This window comes from Emys orbicularis, chromosome 1, assembly GCF_028017835.1.
Source record: "Emys orbicularis isolate rEmyOrb1 chromosome 1, rEmyOrb1.hap1, whole genome shotgun sequence".
Taxonomy (NCBI): Eukaryota; Metazoa; Chordata; order Testudines; family Emydidae; genus Emys; species Emys orbicularis.
This window is the reverse complement of record NC_088683.1, coordinates 190,528,184-190,555,462: the sequence shown is the minus strand read 5'-3', so window position 1 is coordinate 190,555,462 and position 27,279 is coordinate 190,528,184.

Genomic DNA, 27,279 nt, shown 5'->3' with positions numbered 1-27,279 from the left:
CAGTCAGCGCGGGACTGAGACTTGTTTTACAGTAGTCCTTAGAGACACCAGTCAGAATCAGTGCCCCATTGTACTTGGTACTGTACAAACCCATATTATAGGAAGACAGTTCCTGTCCCAGCAAGCCCTACAGCCAGTTATTCATGACTTTGATTTCAGTGACCAAACTGACTTTGCATAAAAGGTCATGGTTTCTATCACCCCCTTTTGTCTGCTAATGAGCAAGACCATTACTGTTTTTTTAAACTGGCTCTAAATAAATCCATTCAGCAGAGAATGGAAGCATTACCTGATTTTTAAATGGTTTTGAATCAAGTAATTTTTAAACCATATAATACACCTTATTTCAAAACAAGACTTACTTTTCAGTATTTTAATTGATGTATTCTGCATGCAAATTGTTTTATTAGCATATACAACTAACATAACTATGACCACCATAACTTTTTTTTTTTAATAAAGTCTGACCTTTTCCATTTGGTTTTACTCTGACAAATAACCAGCATTAACAATGGCATACTCAGTACAAGTATTTCATTACCCATGTTATACTGTACATTGGAATGGGAATGGCACCTATTTTTCAAGTAGTAAAGGAAAGGCCAGATACCTTTGGAGCTCATCACAAACACAGCTGACCTGGTTAACTGCTGCCACTCTCTAGATACATAAATTAAAACAAACATGACTGGATAAAAGACATAAATGTAGTAAAATATTGGTAAAATGTCCATCTGCCTAAGTATTTATAATGCCTTCATCACCATAGCACCCAAGTTACAAAGTACTATAGTCAGAGAGAGGAGGAAAAACAAGAACTACTGTGCTTTCCAGCTAGTATAGAACAGTGCATTTAGCCTTCAAAAAATGTTAACTGCTAACAGCTTTAGTTTGGTTTCCAGTATGAACCAGCTCTCTCTATTAATATGGTATTTTCAGAGAGACAACCATGAAAAGTGTAACCCGAAATACAACATGGAAGTTGCATGTTGACAATACAAGGATGCTTTATTTTTTATCAATAAATTAGCTAAAATATTGCCGTGTATTTTATCTGGGGTGGTACTTTTAAAAAAAAAAATACAACCAGACACATAATGTAGCTGTTAATAGACATTCTTTTTATATTTTACAAATTTTATCAGTATATGGCATATTCTCTTCAGTATATATGATAATGCAATGGGAATCAAACAATATACTTTTTTATGGATTTAAGCCCACAGATACATACGTCTATATGTCACCTGCTAGTATCAGATTAGTCATATGAGTAGAGTTATGTATGCATTAAGCTGTTTGCAGGATTAGGGACAACATTTGCAATACCTTTGTTTGTACAGCACCTGGCACATTTCTGCTACCATGATACAAATAATGAATAATATAGAACACCTTTTTTCATTTGTAAACTCTTAACAATCCATGCACAATTCATTATATTCCCCCAGATGCTGTTCCAGACTTGTCAATATAAACCCAGACAGCTAATGACTTCACACTCTGTTATCCTTCAAGTAGTTATGATCTGGCCCTGAACATTAACACCAGGCAATATGAAGTTTCCTGTTACACATTTTATTGCTTTGGAATCCATCTTGAAACCTCACCTTAACCTTCTAAGTACTCCATTAATCACATCCTCATTTTTAGCGTTGACACAAGGATTGCATAAATTTAGTAAAAACCTCTATGATTCAACATTTTATAACATCTGAAACAATCTAATCTTTTGTCCCATCTACTCCTTGTTTTATAATTATACTTACATTAGTTTCTATCAAAATAAATCATTACTTAATTACAGTTCTTTCAAATCAACTAGAAACAGCAGCATTTGAACACACTTGAAAATATCTTTGTCAACAGTTTTTCTTTCAGGATGGGAAAAATAATTGTATAGTTCTTTAATTTCTGCTGAAGCCTTTAGAAGGTGGTTACAAGGTAGGTTTTGTTACCTTGTCTAAACTTAAAGTATCTTCACTTAAATCACTATACAATAACCCAACAGCAAAATATAGGTATTTCCGCTATTTAGTAATTAAGACAATAATTTTCCCCTATGCAAATCCCTATAGAATTTAATAGAAAAATATAAATATTCTGTATGATTTTTGAATCATGCTATATAGATGAATAGAAAATTTTATCCTTTCTATAAAATGGTTCAAAAACCCAATAGAAAGGAGAACATTCTCGTTTAAACTTCAAAAGTTTTTAGAGTAATTTCTATAAAATCCTATTACCTTTCTAGTGAACCATTTTGGTTTCAACCATATTAAACTCTCATAGGAAAGTCCTCTAAGTACTGAAGGCCAGAAATCACAGAAGGCATGAGCAAAGTTAATACCTATATCTAAAAAGACCTATTTCATTTGACAGGAAGGCCAAACAAAACATTTCAAAACTGACTCAAATATAGGGTGGTTTATTTAAGTCTACTGCAAATTTCCCATTGATTACAAAAGAACAGTAAATGGGCCCATAATTACAAGACAAGAAATAACTACTAAATTTTGCACTACATAAAATATTTTCAAATATTTAGATTTACTGGCTTTTTTAACATGCAAAATGAAAGGGCAAATGGAAACTTTTTTTTTTAAATAGGGATAGATTATAACAGAAAGAAAATGTTGCTCTGAACCATAGTATTACTTCAGTTAGTGCTTGTTGGCTCTATACATTTATATAAAACATATTCAGCAAAATGTCCTACAAAAATTACAAACAGAAGTTGGTTAAAGGTATTTTCAGAGACAGTACTCTTTAAAAATTTTAAAACAAAAGTTGATTTAAATGTTTCTGTAATACTAGCAAGTCTCTTGGTGGTTTTAGAATTCTGTCTGGGTTCATTACCAGCCCTGCTCTCAGTACATAAAGGAAATAAAGAAGGCAGGAGGAGTGAGCTGGGATGTGTCTATAGGGAAAGAGGGACATAAGAGTCTTCTAGTTTTTGAAAAGACAAGCAGGAAAAGGATCATGCTCAGATCTGAGGCAATATTGTGAAAATGTGAAGGAAATGTTGAATTAGCCCAATCAGTGTTTTCAATCAGATATTTAAGGAATAGTCAGTCCTTAATAGCACTATCGAGAAAACAGTTAGTAACTTTACTCATGTGATCTCTCAATCTCAATCGTGCTACTTCATGAGAAAGGTTACTGTGTGTGTTAGTGTCTTTAGAATCAGGTCCGTAGTTTGTACTTTTCAGTTGAAAAGCACTAGCAGAAAAGCTGGAGCACTTTAAACAATTTCAAGCATATAAAAGATTGTTAGGTAGCTACAATCCTGCCCATACATAAGAGGTACAGTACAAATATAAAACAAAAATACTGGCATTTTAATTATTGTTCTCTGTTCTATTAAATTAATTCTAAATAATTTGCTCATGTAAAAAAACGTTGACAGGCCGATGGAAAACAGATAGCATATCAAATGGCCAGCACTGCCATTGCAAGCAGTAATACATTAACACTGAACTCAAATTACTTTCTAGCTCTGGAGTGAGCACATTTCAACAGAAGCATATTTTTCATTAGTTTTGGGTACTTGAACATATTATCCAATATATTACAAACATCTTTATAGGTACAAGAAATAATGTGTATGTTATCTGATAGAAGCAAACAGGAAAGCACAGTACCTATGTTTAGGGATAAGTTATCTTAAGAATGAGCTTTTCTTATCAGCTTGGGCCCTGTATTCAGCAGTATTTTTTTTTTTATTTTGCTTCTTGTAGTATTATCAATTTATTATAGGTTCTGTTAGGTGCAAGTTATAAAAATGTATAACCTCCAAGTTACACAAATGTTTTTTTGGGAAAACAACACGGTGGTATATGCTTTTTAACAAGTCTAATTAGTTACATTTATATTAAAAACAAAAATGTGTCTCAGGAGGCAACAGCAATCCAAATGTATATTCCAGCATTTTATTAAAATGTATTCTCTCTGAACAATAAACCTCTCTCTCACTGGAGTGACTGTTGCATTGCTGTTTCCTGTCACAGGGCCTCAGCAAAAGATTATGGTTTAAACCAAGATAGCCTGGATAAGCATTTTATTCAATTAGAACAGAAGATGACATAGGTTAACCAGCACAGCATTATGTATATCTCTCTATTTACTTATTTCCAGAAATATAGTCTAAAATAATGTTACAGGAAATACACAAAGGGTTGACATACTGCAGTCTATCATAACCATTTTTATCCAAGTGAGAATAAAGAGAAAATGACGGAGGAAAGAGAGACATAAATAAGAGGAAATATTAGGTTTTTTTTATGTATAACAAGTTTTTTATGTCTAGCAAAACATCTGTATTATGTATTCAGCAGGAACATAATGGAAACTCTATATCCATTATCACAACAGATCTCCCCAAAGAAGAAATCACATAATAGCTGCAGTTTAGAGGTATCACGTTGATTTAATTTTGGCTAAAATAATTCTATTGTATGGGTATTTTCCATCAAAATAGATTGTTTTTATACAGCTATAGTTCCTTAAATACTGTACAAAGATAAATAATTTAGAATTTCACACAAATATTTTTCATATACCGATGTATAGTTTTACCAAAAATAGTTTTGTGGAACTCAGTGTGAAGCTGAAAACTTCAAAGAAAAATGATAATATTGTGATAAAAAAGCTCTTATCCATATGATATTTCAAAGTTCTGTTTGCCATCCCTAAGTTAAAATACAACCACAATGGATATGGAATAAACAAGTTTTGATCCCACAAATCCTTGGTCATGTAAAGGAGTCCCATTTACTTTAGTGGAACTACTCACGTGAGCATGACTACTTGTGGGAGTCAAAATTTGCAGAATCAGGCCCTCAGTAATTGCAAAATACATTAAAACGGCAAAAAGCTGAAACTGGAAACAACATTTCTGTTGTGTTAGAGTACGTTTATTCTGATGCATTGTAATAAAAAAATTTACGTAAGTTGTAAAACTCTACTGTAACTTTCCATGGAAAAATATTTTGCAGTGTTTCTCAACCATGTAAACAAATATGAATCCGAACACAGGAGCTTAATCACTGCTCTACAGTACGATCAAACCCAGAAAACTGTACAGTAACATTGGCTATATTATACATATTGCTATGTTAAACACTTGGTATTTCAATAAAGGTAATCACAATTTTATTCTCCATTAATGACGTGATACTTTGTAAAGTTACTTTTCTTCATTATAGGAGCTTGTATCTTGCTTTTGCACAAGATTTTAAGAGTAGCCAATGATCTACTTATTTGGAACAGAATTTCATAGAAGTAAGGATTTGTCATATCCAAGTGTAAATTAAACATCAATTTATATTAATATTAAGGAAATGTGTGTTAAAATAACAGTAATCTTTGTTAAAGTACACTTAAAAGATCAAGATTCTAAAAAAGAAAAAAGACAAGAGGAACAACCAAACGTTAAAAAAACAAAACCTATTGAGATTATATAAATACCTATTCCATCTCTTCTATTTACAGCATATAAAAATAGCTTTATCAGATTTGCAATATCAATCACAGCATTTAGAAAAATAAGTAGTCACCAGTTAGGCAATCAGTAAAATCTAATAACTTATTCACTTGAGGGCACATACCATTCCATGACAAAGGAATATTTTTATTTAATAATGTGGTATTCCTTTAACAGAGTCAGAAGTAACATAATAGCAAGATAGCCACGATGATCATTTCTTTCATAACACAAAGGAAAAAAAAGAACTATTATGTGAAATGAAAAAGATCTTCAAATACAAAGTCAACTCATACAGGTGTTTGCATTTTGTACATTTCATTGTGCGCTTCATAGGAAGAAAAAATAGTTTCATTTGTAGATCTTACAGGGAAACAAAGAATTTCAACAAGAAGTCCTGATAAACATCTTACTTTGTTAACATCTTCACCAGGAGAGAGAGAAAAATTAAACTAGTTGTAAGCAACCGTGGACATCTTTTGTTCCTTGATAAATATTTGTCTTTGTCTTTTGTGATAAGGTCTGCTGCCTGCATTTCACATAATAAGGCCTAGTTGTTTCTGTATAGAAAACATTTAATTAAGATCATTTCCGATTTTGTAGCCCCCCGTGTGCTGATGAAAAAGGCAAGCAATAAGGCAGAAAAAACAGCACCCGCTGGCTGTAAACAGGGTAGAACAAATGTCCTGCAGCTCCAAAACAAGGAAACATGGGCCCCCCTGCTGGTTAGTAATGGGGAGGAAGTTATCTCCCACAGACTAGAAATTGCTACAAGGATACCAGGAAGAGGAGAGGGAAATGGATTGCAGAATCATGGCCATGGGGAAAAAATGGAATTAAACCACAATCTACAATTGTGTAATGTTTTGGAGGTGGGGGTAGAGGGAGAAGAGTTTTCACAGAGCACAAGACCAAATATGTGATATATTACAAAAGTTACAAAACTGAAAAAAAAAGTTTTACTTTTAAAGGGCAAAATAATCTTAATTCTCGGAAACAGTAACATTTAAGCATCTTCTAGAATACTAGATGTTAAAAATTAGCTTAAATGTTAGCTCAGGAAGAGAAAAAAGCGGGAGAAGATATTTTATTGTGAAGCACAGATTGATGGGAATCACGCTTCTATGAAAAAATTATTTATTTACTTACCTATTTTTGGTTAATCCTTTAAAAAATTACAATTTATGTCTATGTTGTCATTGAAATTCACCAGTATAAAGTTCTCCACACACAAGTGAACATGAAAAGCTTATTTATTTGTAAACCACTGTTTCATGTTTTATAAACACGGGGCCCTATCCTGCAGACCCTTAGCCCAGTGAGCAATCTCATTAGCTTGAGTGGAAATTGCTTACACGAGTAAGTGTTATTTGCAGGAGTTAGAGTTCACTAGAACAATTTCCTGCACCACAGATTTTAGAAATAAGGGGAAAAGAAATTGATATCTATTTTATACTAGTTTATAAATAAGGCTCTAACAGAGTAAGAGTACATCAAAATAATTCCTTAACTGCACTCTTATATGTGTGACTAAGACTTCTTGCAACATTTTATATGATATTAATTTAGGAACATGGACGAACAGTAACTCTCAATGCCGAGAATTTTTACAGTAAAATAAAAGAGTAATATTAAAAACTCAGGTAAGTAGAAATGCAGTGTAGATAATCCACTAGCACATTTATACATATTAGGGGTCATATCATTCCCACAGTTCAATTATGCAACAGAGGAGTTGTGCTTACATTATGGCCATGATACAGTCCTCAATATGGATTCCAGCAGCTGAGTTTTCCTGTTTCATAAATATTCAGAAAGCACAAAATCAGTTTTCGCTTTAAACCTCAACAAAAGAAACTACAGGGCTTACAATGATCCTGTTTCAAAGTTGTATCAACTTTTAAATGTGTAATTTACTTTTTCTCCAGAAACTCCACGATCTTTATTCCATGAATAAAAATGTCAACTGTTTCCTTAAAAAACAAAATAAATAACTTTAACTTCCACACTGTAAAACATTTAAGACAAACACTGTTAGCACAAAAGGGCAGTTAGTGCTAAATTAATCTAAGTCCCCCCATGAATCAGAGTTTGTAAAGACCAGCTATAGAAAAAAACCTAGCAGATTTCTTGAAAAAAATAACCATTAAAACAAAAATATTTTAGCCACATATTATCTTTCCACACTTTTGTCTAAAAAGTGGGTAAGGCCATCATGCAGAAAAGAGAGTAATATCATGGTTTGTTCACTTTACAAATATTGTCAGACTCTGGATTATACACCCGAATTTGACCGAGTCTAAGTGGATCGGGTCCACTTTCACTTTAGAAGAAATACATAACTCATCTTCTTACCAACACATCAAAAATATGATAACAATTGAACTTGAAATTACAGTACCTGGAGCTTGAAGCTGTTCTCAGGTTTACTTAACAAAGCATTCTTTCTACAAGAAGTATTCGTTATTATCCCATAAATTGTGTTAATAGTTTTGAACTCAAAGTATATATCCCCTATTTTAATGTTTTATACATATCCCCATTTTATGTTCATCTGTTATGGCTGAACTTAATGTTTAGAGATTTTTAAGTTCATTGCTGGTTAGAAGTCTCAAGTTAAAATCTATAAGATCCCGATCTTGGAAACATTTAAGGCTGAGCCTAATTTTAGAACTGAGGGTAGCCCCACTGAAATAAAGTGATGTTACTGAAGGTTAGCTTGTGCATATGTGTTTGCAGGACTGGTGCCTAAAATGGCATATTTTTAAAGTACCAAAAAAAAATAAGAATCAAGACTTCACTTTTTGACGCACTCTCTCTTTCTATGTGTTTGTGAGCACATGTGTAGCATAATAAACAGATTTAAACTTTTTGGGAGGGAAATTCCATAATAAAAGGTAATGGCAATACCCAATCAGGATAATGTTTTTCGAACAGTCATTGTTTTTGACAACAAAGGAGGCAGTAAACAAGCCCAACCAAAGAGTATAATGGGATTAATCTAAGATTATCTCAATTGATCCTCTCCATAAGTACAGTGAAACCATACTCATTTAAGAGCATTGGAGGGGATAATGAATAAGTAAAAGTTACCTGACTTCAGCATCAGCCGAGGGATGACAATGACCATGTTGATCAGACAAATTAATTTGGGATAAAGATAAAATTTCTGACACTTAAGAAAAACTACCTTGAAACCTACCTATGTTTTAACTGCACTGTTTTGTTTATGTAGCAATGAAGATATTGTAGGATTGGGGTTTAGATACCCTGGAGATAGGTTTTTTAGGATATACCTACACCCTGGAGGGGGGGAAATAAATCTTTTAAATGAGCTCTGGGTTACATTTCAGCCTAAGGTCTGAGATTGACACCAAGACAAAGAAGGAAAATGATAAAACGAATATTGCCTGATAAATCTGTTGCTTATCATGAACATAGTAGTCAGTCTTCAAAGTAGAGCAGAGTTAAATATTCATAACAATTTTTTTTTCCTGAAAAAATCCTTGATTTCCAAAAAATATGTTCTAAAACGTGGGGGGAGAGGGGGGATTTAATTTAGAGGGGTTTTTTTTACATCTTTGGGGTGAAAAACACCACTTTTTTTTTTGCATTTTAAACTGCATAGTTTGGTGACTGTTCACATGGTAGTGGTTCTGGATTCCTGATTGTCCAAGGTCACTCCTTATGATCAGCCATGATAGTAGAAGCTGGGAGCAGCTCTATGTAAAGCTCCCTTCTGCAGTGCAAAGAACTGAGGGTGGTGTGGTGGGGAGGGGGTCTGATGATTTGCCACTACTGTCACCACAGTCCAAAACCATGCACAATACAGGAGACCCCAAAAGGGAAGAAGAAGTGGAGATGGAATACTAGACAGAGGAGACATAGATAGTAATTACAATACCAGCAAGCTGTAATTCAACAGTGAAGAGCGTGGGTTGATTGAAGGATGAAAAATAATGTAGAAACAAAAGTAGGCCTCTGATCCAGATCACCAAGACTCTAGTTAAGTTAGAAAACAACTCCTGCCCCCCCCCCCCCGATACTCTCGAGCACAGGACACCATTCACATAAGGGATTTGAACTACTCTATACAGATACTTGCTAGGTAACTCCTGTAAACTAGTATGTGTCAAAAGAGGCCATAATTTCTCCTCCTCCAGATGTCTCCTTGAAAATCTGTGCAACAATGCCTATAAGAAATCAGTCAGATAATGAGGGCTGGATTGGCAGATGAAGACAGCTGACACTTTATTAGTATTTCTTGTCTTAAATATCCAACAAATTGCACATACTGACTTGTCTCTCTTCCCACAACCTTGCTGTGTCACTTGCTCCCTCAGATTGCAAGTTTATCAGGACAGGGATTGAGTCTCTGTATATGTTTGTACAGAACCTACAAAGTAGGCCCCAGTCTTGATTCTGGGTGCATCTGCAATATTCGCATTTAATAAATAATAATAATGAGAAGGAGAAGGAGAAGTAGTTCTGGGCATAGGGTCTGCACCAGGAACAGTGACAGCATTAGGCTTTCTATAATCAGCACCAAACCTTATAGTCCCATCCTTTTGGGAGATCATAACAAGTGCAGAAGCCCAGAGACTATTAGACACTGTAATTACTGCCATTTCCAGCATGCTTGCTATCTCCTTACAAAGTTGCTCCTGCATTTTGCCAGTAGTCCGATATGCTCTGCTGGGTACAGGCTGTGGTCTTACGGGCCATTCCATGAGTCAGTTCCAGCCTGCTGGAAAATACCTGCTGGTGACTTTGCAGCACAGCCATAATCTCTGTTTTTTTTAGTCCAGGTTAACCCTTTATATAGGTCAATGCTCTCTAGTGGGGTTTCACTATGGCATTCCATCCTCAAATCAATAAGAAGGGCTGTCTTAGAGTCCTCCTCTACACAGCATATCATGTTTACAATGGCTTCATGCCTGTGATACACTTTTAACCTGTTTATATGCACAGTTTGAGGTGCAACCCTGCCGCACAACCTTTGTACACTGTAGGTAACATTGTTAACCCCTTCTACCACCTCAAAAGGCCCCTCCCATGAGTTCTACAGCGAGTAACACCAGTACCAAATCCCCCACATGAAATGACCAACAACAGGTACTGCGATCATACCCTTATTTCTGAGCTGCCTGGCTTTTTGTGAGGTTTTGCTGCACCAGTCCCACCATAGACTTTAAATCCTCCCTAATTTTTTGCACATAGTCAGCCACCAGTTCCCCTTCTGCTTCAGTGTCACCCTCCCAGGAGTCTCCAATGATATGCAGGGGACCTCTGACCTTTCTCCCATACAGGTTAAATGCAGCGAACCTCACAGACTCTTGGGGCACCTCCCGGTAAGCAAACAACCAAATAGGGTAACATGACATCTGAGCCACATGCCCTCTTGTTTACATAATTTTCAGCATAGATTTTAGGGCCCCGATGAACCTCTCAACTAAATTGTTTGTCTCTGGGTGGTATGGGGCAGATTTCAGTTGCTCTATCCAAACATCCTCCACAACTCACCAAATTGCTGGGACTTGAAATTTGACCTCCGATCTGTTAAGCTCACTTTGGGAAAACCCTGCTGCTGAATATAGAGACCAGTGCCTTAGCAATTGTTTCAGCGTCTACATTTGACTGAGCAACTGCTTCTAGATATCTGGTGGCAAAATCCAATAATATAAAGCTTTTTCCTCTCTGGGTTGGCCTGAGTAAGCACCCTATGATATCCATGGCAACCCTAAAAAATGCTTCTTTGATCAGGGATAAAGGATGCAAAGGACACTTGCAGAGATCCACAGGATTTTTTCCACTTATGAAATAATTCACAAGTCTTGCAGTATTCCTTTACCTCATTTTGAATATTGGGCCAATAGAAATTTTTCTTTTGTCTTTCATATGTCCTGTCCGTTCCCAAGTGACCAGCAAAAGGATAACTGTGTGCTAATAACATTAACTCCACACGATGCTTTGTGGGCACCATTAACTGTTTATAGGGCTCCCCGAGACTTCTATATTTACCAGCTGGGGCTTCCCTGTAAATTCTTCCCTCTTCTACAAAGACCCTCCCCCCTGTTCTCTTTCTCTGGGGCATTCCTGAGGATGACCTCCTGCCTGCTCTCTAGGGAGGTGTCTGACTCTGCTCTGCAACAAACTCCATTTGGCTTTTGCTTGCACTGAGAGCTGTCTCAAGTAAGGGAAGCAACTCCTCACTCCCCTCCCCTGGAGGCACAGCGGGTGGCTCACCAGAGACTACTGGAGCTGGAACACCAAAAGCGTGAAGACTGAGAGAAGAAAAGGCAGCACGAGCTTAAAAAGTTGGAAATGCAAAGACAGAACTCTCATGAGCCTCCTTGCCCCCAGGAAGCATCACAGTGGCGTCATCAGCAGGAGCTATACCCCATTGTCTGGTTAGCCCAGGGTCAGACTCCCAGCACTTATCTACCAGCTAACATAGATTCTGAGCAATTCAAATGTGAGAAAGTCAGAAACTGGTAAAGAAAAAGGTCACAGTTTGTTATTTCTCATTTGTTTATTTTGGGTAGGGGAAACAGAACAAAGGAAACAAAGGTTCCTTACCACACCAGATCACAGTGAGAAAAACTCTGTACAGACTATGGCTCGAATACTACAGGGAAAACAATGGAAGGAATGAAATCTCTACTCATGGAATATGATAAGCATCAGATTAATCCACGGAAAGTGCCTGTGGCCAAGAGTGGTACAGGTTTAGGAGCTCAGCCTGGCAGAATTCCCAGCAAGACTGGCCGCGGTTCGCTGCTCCAAGCCAATGGGGGCTGCGGGAAGCGGCGTCCAGCACATCCCTTGGCCCGCGCCGCTTCCCGCAGCCCGCATTGGCCTGGAGCGGCGAACCGCAGCCAGTGGGAGCCGCGATTGGCCGAACCTGCAGATGCGGCAGGTAAACAAACCAGCCCGGCCCGCCAGGGGGCTTACCCTGGCGGGCCGCATGCTAAATGTTGCCGATCCCTGCCCTAGGGTGATCAGATAGCAAGTGTGAAGAATCAGGACAGGGGGTGGGGGGTAATAGGCACCTATACAAGATAAAGTCCTGGATAATGGGACTGTCCCTATAAAATCAGGACATCTGGTCACCCAGAGTGCCCCTCCTCCCCACATTCAGGTGTCAGGCCTTGATCAGTCACCTTGCTCCAGGTGGAATCATGCAACTCTCCCACTCTCAGACCAGGACTTGGGCTGCAGTCCCCAGATGCTAACCATGATTACTTCAGCAGGTCTGACTTAGGCTCAGAAGACCTTGCAGTTCTCTTCCCTCTGGGAGCAATAACAGTGGTAATACTGATCGCACAGCGTTCTCAAAGCAGAGTGTTATTAGAACAAAAAGCATTTAAGAGAGAACAGATTTTAAAACAATAAACCTTTCTCGAAGGCTTGCCAGTCCCTGGAAGCTGTCCAAATCCCAATTTCTTTAGACTCTCCCTGCACAGTCTCACCCTCTATCAGCTTGTCTCCCTGGAGAGCTGCTAACAATTGACAACCCCCCCATACTACTTCTCCCGATAAGTACTTTTTAACTGTTTACTGCCCTTTTGATGTGTAGGTCCAAGCCTGGCAAAACACCTGTGTAACTGTGGACTGGATCCTGGATGTTATTATCAAAGCCATTGCGTTGCCTTCCAGCTTGGTCCCCCTGAATTCAGGCATTATAGATGTGCAATAACCTTCCAATACCGACAACATAAGCTATTTCTAATATCCCACCATGGTTATGCAGTAATTTTACATCACTAAGTCACATTCAGTGTTTATAAATTACATAGCACTTCCACAACATTCACAGTCAGATTCTGCTGAAGTACCTAGAAGCATGTACCAAACATTGCTGGATTATCCTGACACAAAATTCCAGATAAATAGATGGGCTTCACATATTTTTTGTTTTAAAATGCTTTAAAATGTTCTAAAATATATAAAATTGTACCTTTCATTACTACTTTTTGCATCCCACCAGATTTCCCTACTTTTTTTTGGCTAGTGAGGGACCTAAAAAGACTTGAGTATAGGAAAAATATTTATTTTAAATGGCTTTCGCTCTATTAATACACTATTTTTATTCTAATATTTGAAACAAGTATATATAGACCACAATGTTTGTTTGTTTTTTGCACAATTCATTCCACACTCTTGCTGGGACAACTAGAACACTTCCTGCTTCTTGGCATTGTGCTAGTTGCTGAACAAACATATCAGAAGAGAAGCTCTGCCCTGAGGAGTTTACACGTTTTTCGACTGACTACGTGATTTGTAAGCCAGTGCCCCAACGCACTAGTCAGCACACCAGAGAACTCTCAGGAGACTGAGAATTTCATTCCCTTTTCTTCAGGACTCCAGTTTTATGTCTCCCAAATAAACAGTTTTACATAAGTTCCACACATAAGCCATGCCTTTTTCCTCTGCCCTGAAGTCTCCTGTAGGAGCCTATTTACTCCCTGTAAGCCTCACTCACTGAGTTCTCTACTTCCACCTTCTGAGGCTTTCCTCTTTCTATCTCTTTCTATGCAGTTTTAACCCATACTATAAAATGGGCTAAACCATAGTATTATAACTTCAGAAAAATCTCTTTGTGAAAAATATGGTTTCTTGGGTCAAGTAAATATTTTTAGGGGCCATTATCAGAAAACAGGAGCTATTGCTGTGACTCAAACAATGCCACAGGCAAATACAATATCTCTGCGGTCTAGCTACCTATATTTTCCTGGCTCTTTTCTGATACAGTGGTGTAGCTGGCAAACCACTCCATGATTTGGGCCAAGATTTGGACAAATCCTGTGCGGTAACTCTGGGGAAGGCAAGCTGTTTTTCTCTTTCAGCCAAGGCAGAGAACTGCAGGATGAGTGTGTGTCTAGTATCACAAATAAAGAATCCCCCTTTGCTTGCTGCACCTGAATTCTGCCTCTTGTGCTTTGAGGGGGATATTTCAGATGCCATCATTGCAATTGGAAAAATGATATGCGGTTAATTAAAGATTAATTGCACAGGCAACCTTAATGCTAGCATTTCCTAACTTTTGACTTTGCAACAGTAATAATATTGCTTTAACATAGTTTTTTGTGTGCAATATCCTAGGTTGGTTTTTTTTTTTTTTTTAAAGCAAACTGGAAAAAAAAGGAAATGCCTTTATGTGGGGGATATTGACACCCACATGGGTCATCAGCAGGGTTGGAACTTTTAGAGCCAACTTCACTTGAGCTAATATAGTAATGGATAGCAATAGTAGGTTGTCATCCTCTATGTGGACCAGCACTAAAGGGGGAAAAGATGCACACTTTTCCAGTGGATTTCACAGATATTTGCAGACAGCAGATGAATGGTGAGACTCAGGAATCTTGAGTTGCACTCCAGACGCTGAATGGGAGTGTTCTCTAGTGGGCAGAGACTCTTCTGCCCATTCCCCTGATCCTTGACCCCTTTTGACCCATCTCCTGAACCTGTCCAAGCCCTTTTCTTCCCCACCCCAGCTCTTAGTCCCAGTACCTTTCTCCTCACCTTGCCAGTCTCACTATTCAATATTTTCATTAATAACTTGAATAATGGAGTGAAGAGTATGCTTACAAAATTTGCAGATGACACCAAGCCAGGAGGGCTGGCAAGCACTTTGGAAAACAAGATTAGAATTCAAAACAACTTTGACAAATTAGAGAATTGATCTCAGATCACCAAAAAGATATTAAATAAAGAGAAGTGAAAAACTAAATTTAGGAAGGAAAAATCAAATGCACACCTACAACATGGAGAAAGTGATAGTACTGCTGAAAAGGATCTCAGGGGTTATAGTGGATTACAAATAGAATATGAGTCAACAATTTGATGCAGTTGCTAAACAAGCTAAGATCTTTCTGAGGTATGTTGTGTGTTAGACACGGGATGTAATTGTCCTGCTCTACATGGCATGGGTGAGGCCCCAGCTGGAGTACCGTGTCCAGTTTTGGGTGCCACACTTTAGGAAAGATGTAGACAAAATGGAGAGAATCCACAGGATAGCAACAAAAAAAAGATAAAAGGTTTAGAGAACCTGACCTATGAGGAAAGGTTAAAAAAACTGGGCATGTTTAATCTTGAGAAAAGAAGACAGAAGGAAGTGGGGGACCTGATAACAATCGTCAAATGTGTTAAGGACTGATATAAAGAGAACGATGATCAACTGTTCTCCCGGTCCATTGAAGGTAGAGGAAGAAGTAAGGGGTTTAATCTGCAGCAAGAAAGATTAGGTTAGATACTAGGAAAAACTGTCTAACTATAAGGGTAGTTAATCTCTGGAATAGGCTTCCAAGGGAGGTTGTGGATCTCCATCACTGGAGGATTTCAAGAGCAGATTGGACAAACACCTGCCAGGGATAGTCTATATTTACTTGATCCTGCCTCAATGCAGGGGGCTGGACTTGATGACCTCTTGAGGAAAACCTTCAATATGAGAAGAGAATACAAAACCCAGTCTTATTGTACTCTAACAAACTGTGTCAATCCAATGTGTCTACTTCTTGTTAATATCTCTTAAGTGAGTTCTAGTGAAGTGTCTCAGAAGTCTGAGAAAGTTGCCATTTCTGTTCCAAGCTACACAAAAACATTAGTGGAAGAACAAAACTGCTCTTTTGTTTTTCACATATCAATCTAGGATATTTTTTTTATTAACAAGAGGTATTTTCTACACACATCCCTCGCCCGCACCGCTTCCCGCCGCCCCCATTGGCCCGGGACGGCGAACCGCGGCCAGTGGGGGATGCGATCGGCCAAACCTGCCGCGTCAGCAGGTAAATAAACTGGCCCGGCCCGCCAGGGTGCTTACCCTGGAGAGCCGCGTTCCAAACGTTGCCGTCCCCTGCCCTACTGTATATTTCAATATTGCATGTTACAAATGGATGAACATAATAACCAATAAAAAAGTAACACATTTGATATTACCCAGTGATAAATAAAGATTGTATATCAATCTTAAAATGTTTAGTCAACCAAATTATACATAATTAAGTACTAATTTTTAAAAGTTAATGGGACTTTATACCATTTCATTGACACAATTCTCATTGTTAAATGCATTTCTTTCCGATATTTGCTAATACACCTTCTCTAGATACCCCTAAAAAAAAAACTCTGCAAAAGGCCCTTTCATTCATGTGCACAAGGAGAAAGGAGGAAGGGTCTTTTTCCTGCAGAGAAAATAGATGTAGCCAGCCTGTGTTGTTTTGTGTAGACCTCAGACATTTACTGGTGATCAAAGTGGTTTCTGGACTTAAAAACAGAAAGGCTTGCTTCAATTATTATTTCTAGGAATCCCTTAGAAAATCTGTTTTAAATAAATGTAAGCAACGTCCATACAAAGCAAGACCAATTAGAAATAATCCTTTTGCAAAATGGAAGATTGTCCACATAGCACAGATTTCAGAGCCAAATACTGTTTATTTGAGATGAAGCTGGCAAAAATTTGTTACTGTTATTTCTTATATTGCTGTTATTCACTTTCAGTGTCTCAGACAGGCTTGCCTTATTTCTGACATTCCTTGTATAGCCTAAAAATCAGGGGATAAAAGAATACATGGTAGCCCATGCATTACATCGGGAGTATCAGTCAGCAATATAATTTTCTTTATTTAAGAAGTTCCTTGATCAATATCTTTCTGTCTGGAATGGTAACTTTTAAAGGAAAGAGACAACTATACATTCTGCTATCCCAGCTCGCAATGAATACTACCTTACAACACAGTCTCAATGTAGTTAATGGGTCTCTCCTTGTGGACTAAGGTACTATTCAGTGTAAACAAGGGAATCTGACCCTATATTATTGTGACTGCCAGAATTTAAAACAAACTAGATGACATCTTCTTATATAGTATGTAGAAACTAAAGCAGCAGCAAGGACCACAAGCAGCTTTGCCAGAGAATAAGATATGAACGGTAGGAGAAAAAACAGTAAACGTAACAGAAGTGAGGTATTTACACATATAAATACTATATGAAAGTGAAGGATTTTGAAGTTCTCCCTTCAGCATAAACCATATATTTGGCAATATCAATGCCATGTATAATATGTGCTAAAATAGTACTGAGACATGCTGAAAGCAGCTAGAAAATAACTGTATTTGAATTTTAAATCATTTAAATTTGAATTCTGAATATATAAGGGACCAGTCTTAACAGCTGAAGGTGCTCAACACCTTTGAGGATTAGGCCCCAAATGGTAAGCAGTAGGTCAGTTTGTTTAGTATGTTTACACACAAAACTACTAAGTGCAGATATACAGTACTGTGCTAACACTGCTTAAGGGTTTTAATAAAAATATTTTCAAAAGGCCAAGTAAAAGACTAGAATTCCCTTACCTCCATCCATGTCAACTTCATACTAATTAAGCAATACCAATACAGTAATTCCTCACTTAACGTCCTCCCGCTTAACGTTGTTTCGAAGTTACGTTGCTGCTCCATTAGGGAACATACTCGTTTAAAGTTGAGCAATGCTCCCTTATAAAGTCGTTTGGCTGACTTTACAAGAGAGCATTGTACAAGTTCCTCTTCTCTGCTTCCTCCCCCTCCCTTCCTCCCTCCCTCCCAGCGCTTCCCCCACCGCCAAACAGCTGTTTGGTGCGCTTAGGACTTTCTGGGAGGGAGGGAGGGAGGGAGGGAGGGAGGAAGCTGCCCTCCCCCACCCGCTTCTCTCCGGCTGGCTTTGAAGGGGAAAGCGCCGCTTCTCTCTGGCTGTTGGCTACGCGGCTGCCCCTGCTCCTCCTGAGTTCTCCGGCCCGTGCTCGCAGGGCCGCATTCCGAAAGGGGCTTTAGAGCTGCAGGCCAGGGCCCCGGGGCCCCCTTAGCCCAGGGCCCTGCAGCCCCTAAAGCCCCTGCGTTTTGGGTGGCCCTGCCTGCGGGGGGGGGAGAGACGGCTCCCAGAATGGCGGCCATGGGGTGGTGCCGCGCTGAGCAGAGCCACCTACATACCCCCTGCACCACACAGGAGCTGCCCCAGGTAAGTGCTCTGCACCTCCTGCCTGCCCCAGCCCTAAGCCTCCTTCTGCACCCCCACCCTGAGCACCCTCACACACCTTAACTCCCTCCCAGACCCCGCACCCCCACCCTGAGCACCCTCCCGCACCTTAACTCCCTCCCAGACCCTACACCCCCAGCCCTGAGCCCCAGGGATAAGCCAGGGGCACCTCCCCACCACAGTACAGTACAGTACTGTACAGTATATAATGCCTTTTGTCTGCCCCAAAAAAATTTCCTTGGAACCTAACCCCCCTAATTTACATTAAATCTTATGGGAAAATTGGATTCGTTTAACATCGTTTCACTTAAAGTTGCATTTTTCAGGAACATAACTACAATGTTAAGTGAGGAGTTACTGTACAATACTACTACTTACCATTAGGGTAGTAAGCTTAATATTTAAATGGGGACTTGTTTTGCCAGCTACAGAATGTAAAATCCCTGAAGACCTAGAAAACAAAAGCAATAAAAAGGGGTTAGAACAGCACATGCTTTTCTAAGTGTCTGTTAATTTTATATGATTTGTGTTTTGAAATCTATTTTAAGACTTCAGTTAAAGAGTACTTTAAAAGATGTAGTGATTAAGATTTCTCAAGAATATTGTGCCTGTAAAGGTTAAGGTACTCACAGGCACAAAACATTAAGTCCTTTATTTATTCATGTTCCAAGTTTGGCATTCATCACTACCCTCAAGATCTAATGCCCTCAACCCTGATCATGAGGTCTGAAAATAAGAAATAGTTCATTGTTTACACCAGATCACTCTTGCACCCCTCTTTTAGAACAAAGGCTAAAAACAGTAAACAATTCTTACTTGTATTGATTTTTGATACATATTCAACTGATAATTCTAGGGACATTGGGCTAGGGCTTTATTAGAACAATAAAACATATACTATATCAGTTTGTTACTTTATTAACACTAATGTCCAGATCACTTTTCATAAGAGTCTATCAAGTTTGGATAAAATATAAAATAAAATGTCCATACCCAAACTATCATTTGTATTAAATAGAACAGTAATTTTATTCAACACAATCTCTCAGGATGCAGAGAAATCAGAAACCAAAATAAGAGAGGTGACATATGACCATTTTTTCCTTAAGGTAGTTTTGAAAACAAAATGCTTTAATTTGTTTTGGTCCACAGTCAGCAGAAAAGCTGGCAGTGAGAACTTGCAAAAAGTTAAAGAGGAAGAAAAAATCAAAAGTGAGAACAAATATTTATTTTTTTGATGGAAAATTTTATTCAGAACTTGAATCTCTGCTTGACTTGTGAAATGGAAACATTTTTCTCAGCAATCCACAAAAGATTTTAACAAGCACTTTAGATGGAGAGGTGGGTTTATGTTGCTCGAAACAGAAAAGGTCATTAAAACTAATTGAAATGTATAACACATTGAATAATTTTGTCTCTTCTTTTGAGTCTGCATTTCACTTATATGCTGTTAATCATTTGCTTTTTTCTCCTTGTTAGTCAGATATGTGTAACAGATTAATACAATCTAAGAAACTGAGAGAACACAATATTATACTAAAGAGAACAAGCTGTACCATCTCTAATACATGCTGTACCATCTCTTGCCCACCGTTATCTAATTGCAAGCATAAGAAAGGCACGTATACATGGCCTAAGACAAGTCCACAGCATGATCTCCACTTCCTGTATATTCCCTGATGAAGTGCTACCGCATATAAAATGAAAACTATGAACTGGAAATATCAATAGAGATCATTTGTTGTAAATCTTTTGCAAGTACTAGAACTAACACAGATAATTAAAGTGGTTCATATAAGGAAAAGACAGTTCATAAACATAGTAAACAAGTAATTAAAGTAGTTAATTTGTATAACAAAAAAGCAAGTCCATAAAGTTGTTTCCAATTCAAAACCATTCTTGAGAAATCCTGTCTTCTCCTTTAAAGGAAACAAGGAGGCAGCAGGGGTCATCAGCACAGCACAGATAGTACAGGACATGAAGCAACTAACTGCTCTTAAAGAGAAGCAACCTCAAACTCCTGGGAAGGATAGGAGAGGTACTTTTGCCTCTGGTAGGGTGTAGATCAGTTCCTGCTTTTCAGCAAGCCTAAATGCAAACACCACCATGAAGAAGGGATTAATGTTCCAACACAAGCAAGCCACATCAAAGTTCCAAAAATAAATCAGTCCATTTCTCACCACTCTCTCATATTTTTACAGTTTAAAATGTACATGTTTATTGAGAAAAGATTAAAAATCCACTCAGTAACTTATACTTAAAAGTAACAGTGGTGAATCAATTCATATATGATCGATCAATATAAAACTTTTCACCAGCATGATAGGTAAGTATGCCCATCAAAAATGTTTGTTGTTGCTTTTATTTGTTTGACTTCCACTACCTAACCACATAATTTCACATTGGTTTCAATATCACAAATAGTTAGCTGTCCTGGCAATATTGCTGTTACTGGCTTTTTACTGTCTTTGGAGACAGTCTCGTGGCATCATTAATTAAATGAATGTGATTTTTCTTCCAAACATCTAGACAGATTTTTCTTCCAAATATATGGGAGAAGGGATAGCTCAGTGGTTTGAATATTGGCCTGCTAAACCCATGGTTGTGAGTTCAATCCTTGAGGGGGCCATTTTGAGATTTAGTTGGGGATTGGTCCTGCTTTGAGCAGAGGGTTGGACTAAATGACCTCCTGAAGTCCCTTTCAACCCTAATAATCTATGATTCTATGGTACAGGAACAGTTTCAGGAGAGTGGTGGTGGTAGTGTAGGGTGCCAGGTATAAGAAACAAATGGAGCTGTTTTGCTTGTTCAGATATTTGATCACAGAATATTTTACAAGAGGCATAAAGATCCACACAGGACAGAAAAATACAAGTTTTGGGGCTGAACTGGATCTTTCCAGGAATGTAGCATGCATTTTACATTTCAAATCTGGCCAGCATGGGGGAAATAGAAAAACAGGCTTGTTTCACACATACAGCTTTCATCTTCTTTCTATTTTCAAAACATTAACACAACAAGGTACAAATTCTTCACATTCACCCTTAGTTCACAGGAAAATGGCTTCCAAAAGAACAGCTGCATTAGGTTTCGACAGCTGCTCCACTGCCAACAGCTAAGCCAGCAATGGATTCTGTACAATACATTTAAGAGGCCAAGGGGAAAAAATGGAGAAAGAAAAAATGACACACTGAGTGGAAAGTTTCATTTCAGTCTTGGGCATCTGTGTTTTGCAAGTGCCAACTTGTTTTGCAGAAGTGGTCACTGCCTCCAGTCAGCCTACCCTTCTCTATCTGCTCAGCATACTAAGTGAAACTATAATGACTTCTTCTGTGGAATTTGAAGTGGCAAATAAATTCATACAAAGAGTTAAGGGTTTTTTTAAAATGTACAGGATGTAGTGTAAAGAGAAACCTAAGGAAGTGTATATGTCCGTACACATTTGCTGGATGGAACAATAATAAAAATGTTTGTGCATGGCAAAAGTATTTATACTGATAATACATACGCACAGAATGTCATGATATATTGTGCATTATGTTATATAATAAAAATATACACGGTTTTAAAAATCCCCACTCAGATTCCTAAGAGACATATTTACTACATTTACCTGCTCCAGAGTAGAAATTAAGTAATTAAAAACAGCTCAACTGGATCTTTTTATAAAGTGTCTGGCGGTATGCCCTGGATGCAAAATAGTACTAAAAATGTGGGCAAGCACAAATTCTAAACCTTAATTTCTACTGATAGCAGAAGGGGAGGAAGCGCAACACTCCAAGCCAATCCTAAGAGGAAAAAAATCAATGTCGTATTTCCATATAGACAACCTCAAGGCCAAGAGCCAGAACATCTCCTGTTCAGGGTCACTTCTACGTCCAATGTGACCAAGTAAGGATGAATAGAAACCTGTTTCCCAAATAATGAAAAACAAGTTCCTAATCAGACAAGGCAGCTGCCAAATTGATCTAACCGATCTACCCCAATGAAAAAGTTTAGTTTCTATAACCTTGTACCCCTGCAGAAGATCCCTGCAGGTCATGGTGCAAGTCATTTGCAGACACTATGGGGAAGCTTATAAAGTATCTGTTTATTCCCTACCTGGTCTTTGGATACACATAGAACGTTACTCCTGGAATTGCCTTTATCTTGGCCAGTATTACCTGAATATGACATGGGAAAAGGGGACGACGACACTATTTGCAGTATATTAATTTAAGGTAGTAAAAGAAAAAGGGACTATTCAGTGAAATTGAAAAGTGACAATTTTAGAACTGATGAATGGAAATAATTTTTCATACAACACATAATTAGTCTGTGGAACTCATTGCCACAAGGTATCACCAAGGCCAAGAACTTTGCAGGATTCAGAAAGGATATTTTATATGACTATCAATAATATTTAGAATTAAAAGGATTAAGGATTTAAAAGGTTTGGAAGGGATATAAATTCTCATGCTCCGGAGCTAAACCAACCTCTAGCTACTGGAGCTCCTTGTGGCTAGTTTATTCCATAACTCCCTACTACAGGATTTCTCGAACCTTCCTCTGAAGCAGCTGGAATAGGCCACTGTCAGAGAGAATATTAGACTAGACTAATCACTGCTCTTCTTCAGCAAGATAAATCCTATGTTTCTAATCCATTCATTTCATAAGAGTATTCATCAAAAGCATATTAAAAATACTCTAATATACATATATGAAGCTCAGGCTGTTTCGCATATTTTCTTATAATAACGTGAGTCAATGGTAGCTTGACTTGGGACACTTGTATTTTGTTCTACTGCATTATCCTAGATAATTAAAGAAATGTGAGTTTAGAAGGAATACTTCCTTCCAATAAATAAATAAATAAAAATGGGCAGAGGAAGGGGATAGGAAGTATAGGGTTGCTTGAAATCTAAAACAATCCATTCAATTCATCTTGGAAGTACAGTATTGAAAATTAGACATCAGATTAATGTGTTACATTCTAACTAAGATGAACGGAATCTAAAAATATCTCTAAATATTGTTAAGAGTTTAAGATTTCAATGAGTTTTCAGCATAATGCAGCTGTTCCGAGGTTCAAACAAACAGACCTTTATTGCACCTTACTCAAAGCTCACTGTGCCTGCATCACCCCCTAGATCCCACCAGCTGCATTTCTTGGGGTGAGCTGCTACCAGGTCTCTGAAACAGGCGCGGCTCTATGTTTTTTGCCGCCCCAAGCACGGCAGTCAGGCGGCATTCAGCGGCATGCCTGCGGGTGGACCGCGGTCACGCGGATTCGGCGGCATTTCTGCGGGTGATCTGCTGGTACCGCGGCTTCGGCGTACCCACCGCCAAATTGCCACCGAAACCGTGGGACCAGCGGACCTCCCGCAGGCACGCCGCCGAAGGCCGCCTGACTACTGCCCTCACAGCGACCGACAGGCCGCCCCCCGCGGCTTCCCACCCCAGGCACACGCTTGCTGCACTGGTGCCTGGAGCCGCCCCTGCTCTGAAAGGCAGAGTCCACTACATAGGCCTCATGGACAAAGACACAACAGTCAAACATGGAATCTTTAGCACAACTAATAGGGGCTTGTGGCTTTTGCTACTGAAATTCCTAAATTCAAAACTCAATAACAATGTCTGTGTTTGCAGTGGTAGCTTGTTACAAATATGTTCCTGAAATAAATCTGTTTCTGCTATGCACTCTCACAGCTGGAACCTCACAGGGGTCATCCATATACAGGCACAAGATCTCACAGACAGACAGACAGACAATTACATAACATACAATTGGCCCCATAACCCCTCAAAGGACTTCTGACTGACCGGCAGACTGCGGAGCTGCACAGCGACTGGGGACTCATTCTGTGCCTGCCTTCTCCATACATTTTCCCCCCTAAATCCTCATGCTGTGTACAATTATTCTTTGGCAAGCTTCAGGGCCACAGAACTTGGGCCTCAATTCCTTTGGTAGACGCAGGCATGCTACAGCCATTACAGTCAGTTATGTTTCTCCTTTGTTCAGACATGAATCCTCTCTGCAAACTGTTTTGGGCCATGTTGCTCCAATCTGTGCCCCGAAGAAGTAATTTAGCCTACATCAGATCCTTCAGTTCTGGTTCCTGAACAACAACTTCTGCAGGTTCCATGGAGAGATTTAAGCCCCTCACTCCTGGCCTCTACTTTCTTGGGAATGTTTTTCCACAGTGCCAGCAAAGGGGAGGGGCAGGGTACATGAATGGCACGTGCAGTAGAACTTCCTCTGCTAGACAGCTGCCCACAGAGATTGAGGACTCAAGAGGAGGTTGTGCTTGACACAAACACTAAAGCACCAAGGGGCAGGTCTGAGGGAGAACCACAAGCTCCCACTCTGGCTCCCAAAATGGAATGGATGGCAGGAACAGAGGAACTCAAGGACACCATGGAGGAAATTGCAATGGGAATGTATTCAGGAGAGAAAACATCCAGCAAAACCATAGGGCCTCTGGCTCCAAACTCAGGTTAGCATAGCAGTAAGTCCTCACAGTCTCAGCACCAGAATCAGCTGCTTTTCCTCTGAATTTCTGATGACTGGCATTACTTATACATTTTCTCTCTTCCATATAGGGTAACCAGACAGCAAATGTGAAAAATCAGGACAGGGGGTGGAGGGTAATAGGAGCCGATATAAGAAAAAGAACCAAAAATCAGGACTGTCCCTATAAAATCGGGACATCTGGTCACCCTACTTCCATATGGCCAGTGGAACAATTCTCCTCTGAAGATTTCAAAGTTTTAGGGTTCATCTTTGAAGCAAAATCTATTCTGAAATGACTTTCCCCCTGGGGTGCTCCATTTCCTCAACCTTGTCGACACCATTCCAGGACTCAGAGGGTGCACAGGGCCACAGCAGCGGCCTCAGAAGTTTTTGTTTGTTTTGAACCAGTAGGACATTGCATCACTTTTAAAATAATAATTTGGTGCCAGACTTGGAGATAGCTCAAGATTTTTTTGAGCAATGTAGATTATACCATAGTAATAAATCATAGTGGTAGAATGTTAAAGTTGCACAATTAAATATTCAGAAGTCAAGAAATGAAGCTTGAATATCCATTTTTAACTCTGCTCCCTTAAAGTGTGATCCCATAAGTTGTTCCGTGCTACACAGATCCAAGTACCTGGTCAGAATTCCACTGAAGTCTACGCAGCTTGCAGGGTAGGGGTCAGAGCTGACATGCAGTATGATGCAGTCTTTCACTACATGAAAACATGCTTTGTCTCCAGCAGTAAATAAAGTATTTTTCTTTTAGAGCCCTTGCCTCAGTCCTGGTGTACTTTAAAAAGTCTGAAAGAGCCTTTTCCTCAGCCCCAGGTGTCCCTACTAATAGACAGCAATATCTCTGACCAGATTTCCACTATGCAGTTAACTTAGCTCCACAATTATGCTCAGCAAATTCTGTTTTAGCTGTGCAGTTAACATGCGCGTCATTCAAGTCTACTGCGCACACTCAGTAGCTTAAAACTCAGTAAAATGAAAACCAGTCTCCTCTTTGTATTATTACAAAATGAGGGCTAGTTCCCTGCCAAATTTTACTTGTCAGTCCCCCAGCTGTTTCAGCTGTAAAGCTGTTTAAAAATAGGTCACAAGAGGGTTTATAATTATTATTATATAAATGGGAAAAGTATTATATTTATTCCCACTCTCTTCACTCTGTAAACAGCTGAACCCTTTCCCCACTCCCAAACTTAAAAAAAAAAAGAAACCAAACCATACCAAAGCACCACCTTCAAGCAGAGAACAAACGTGAAATCTTTCAACCTGAAAACTGAGTTTCAGAAGGTTAAGAACACTGCCTCCCTCCACTACCATCTCTGTGCATCTCAGTGTAGAGCACAAAACATGGTCGGTGGAAAGCGGGGAGTGGGAGGATGCCAGCAGCCGAGAATGCCTTGCAAGCCCTCTCGGCCATGACAGGGTGCATTCACAGTTCACTCTCACCCACAGGAGAGGGTGAACACCACAGCAGGATCAAGTGGTAGTCAGAGGACAGATGCCTCCATTCTCCCTCTCCCCAGCCCTTAGAATAGGGAACAGAGAGAGAGAGAAAGAGAGATGGGGAAAAACAGGAAAAAAGAAGTGTGGTATAAAGGAAAAGAGCTGATAAATGGTTTGGAGATAGATATAGTGAGTTGAAGAGGACAGCAGAGAAAAGGGGGATGAAGAGACAGGAAAAGAAGAAAAGATTGTTCACAATCTCTCACTGAGCTAGTACAGCCTGCTCACCACAGCATGCCTAGCCTGTTCTGAAGGCTGGTGCAAAGGGGATGGGCTATTACCCTGTCTCCTGAGGATGCAGTAGGGGACCAATTGCCACACTCTCCTGAGTACATGGACTGCAATTTTAACATGTCTTTTTACAGGTCACACAAAGGGCAGGCTCCTTGTGCATGACCCAACTCAGCAGAGCTACATATGCATATTGGGACGCCTGGGGCAAAGTCTGAAACTGAGCTGCCATCCTCTCCAAAAAATTACCATTGAGGGGGAGGACAGTGTAGGAGGACAAGCTCACCCTACTCTCACCCCACAGCACCAGATCCTGTCCCACAAAGCTGGGCCAGGCTTCCAGTTCTGGGAGCTGCAACCTGGCATACAGTAGGCACCACTCAGGTTTGGCACAGCTGCCCCTCCATCCTAATAGAGGGGTGGCTGGGGCGAACTTGAATGGGGCTGAGACCCTATGAGCCAGGTCACAACGTCACGCACTTTGGGGGCCCTCTCAAACAGAAGCCCCATAGAAAACTGACCCTTTTGCCTCTCACCCTCTACC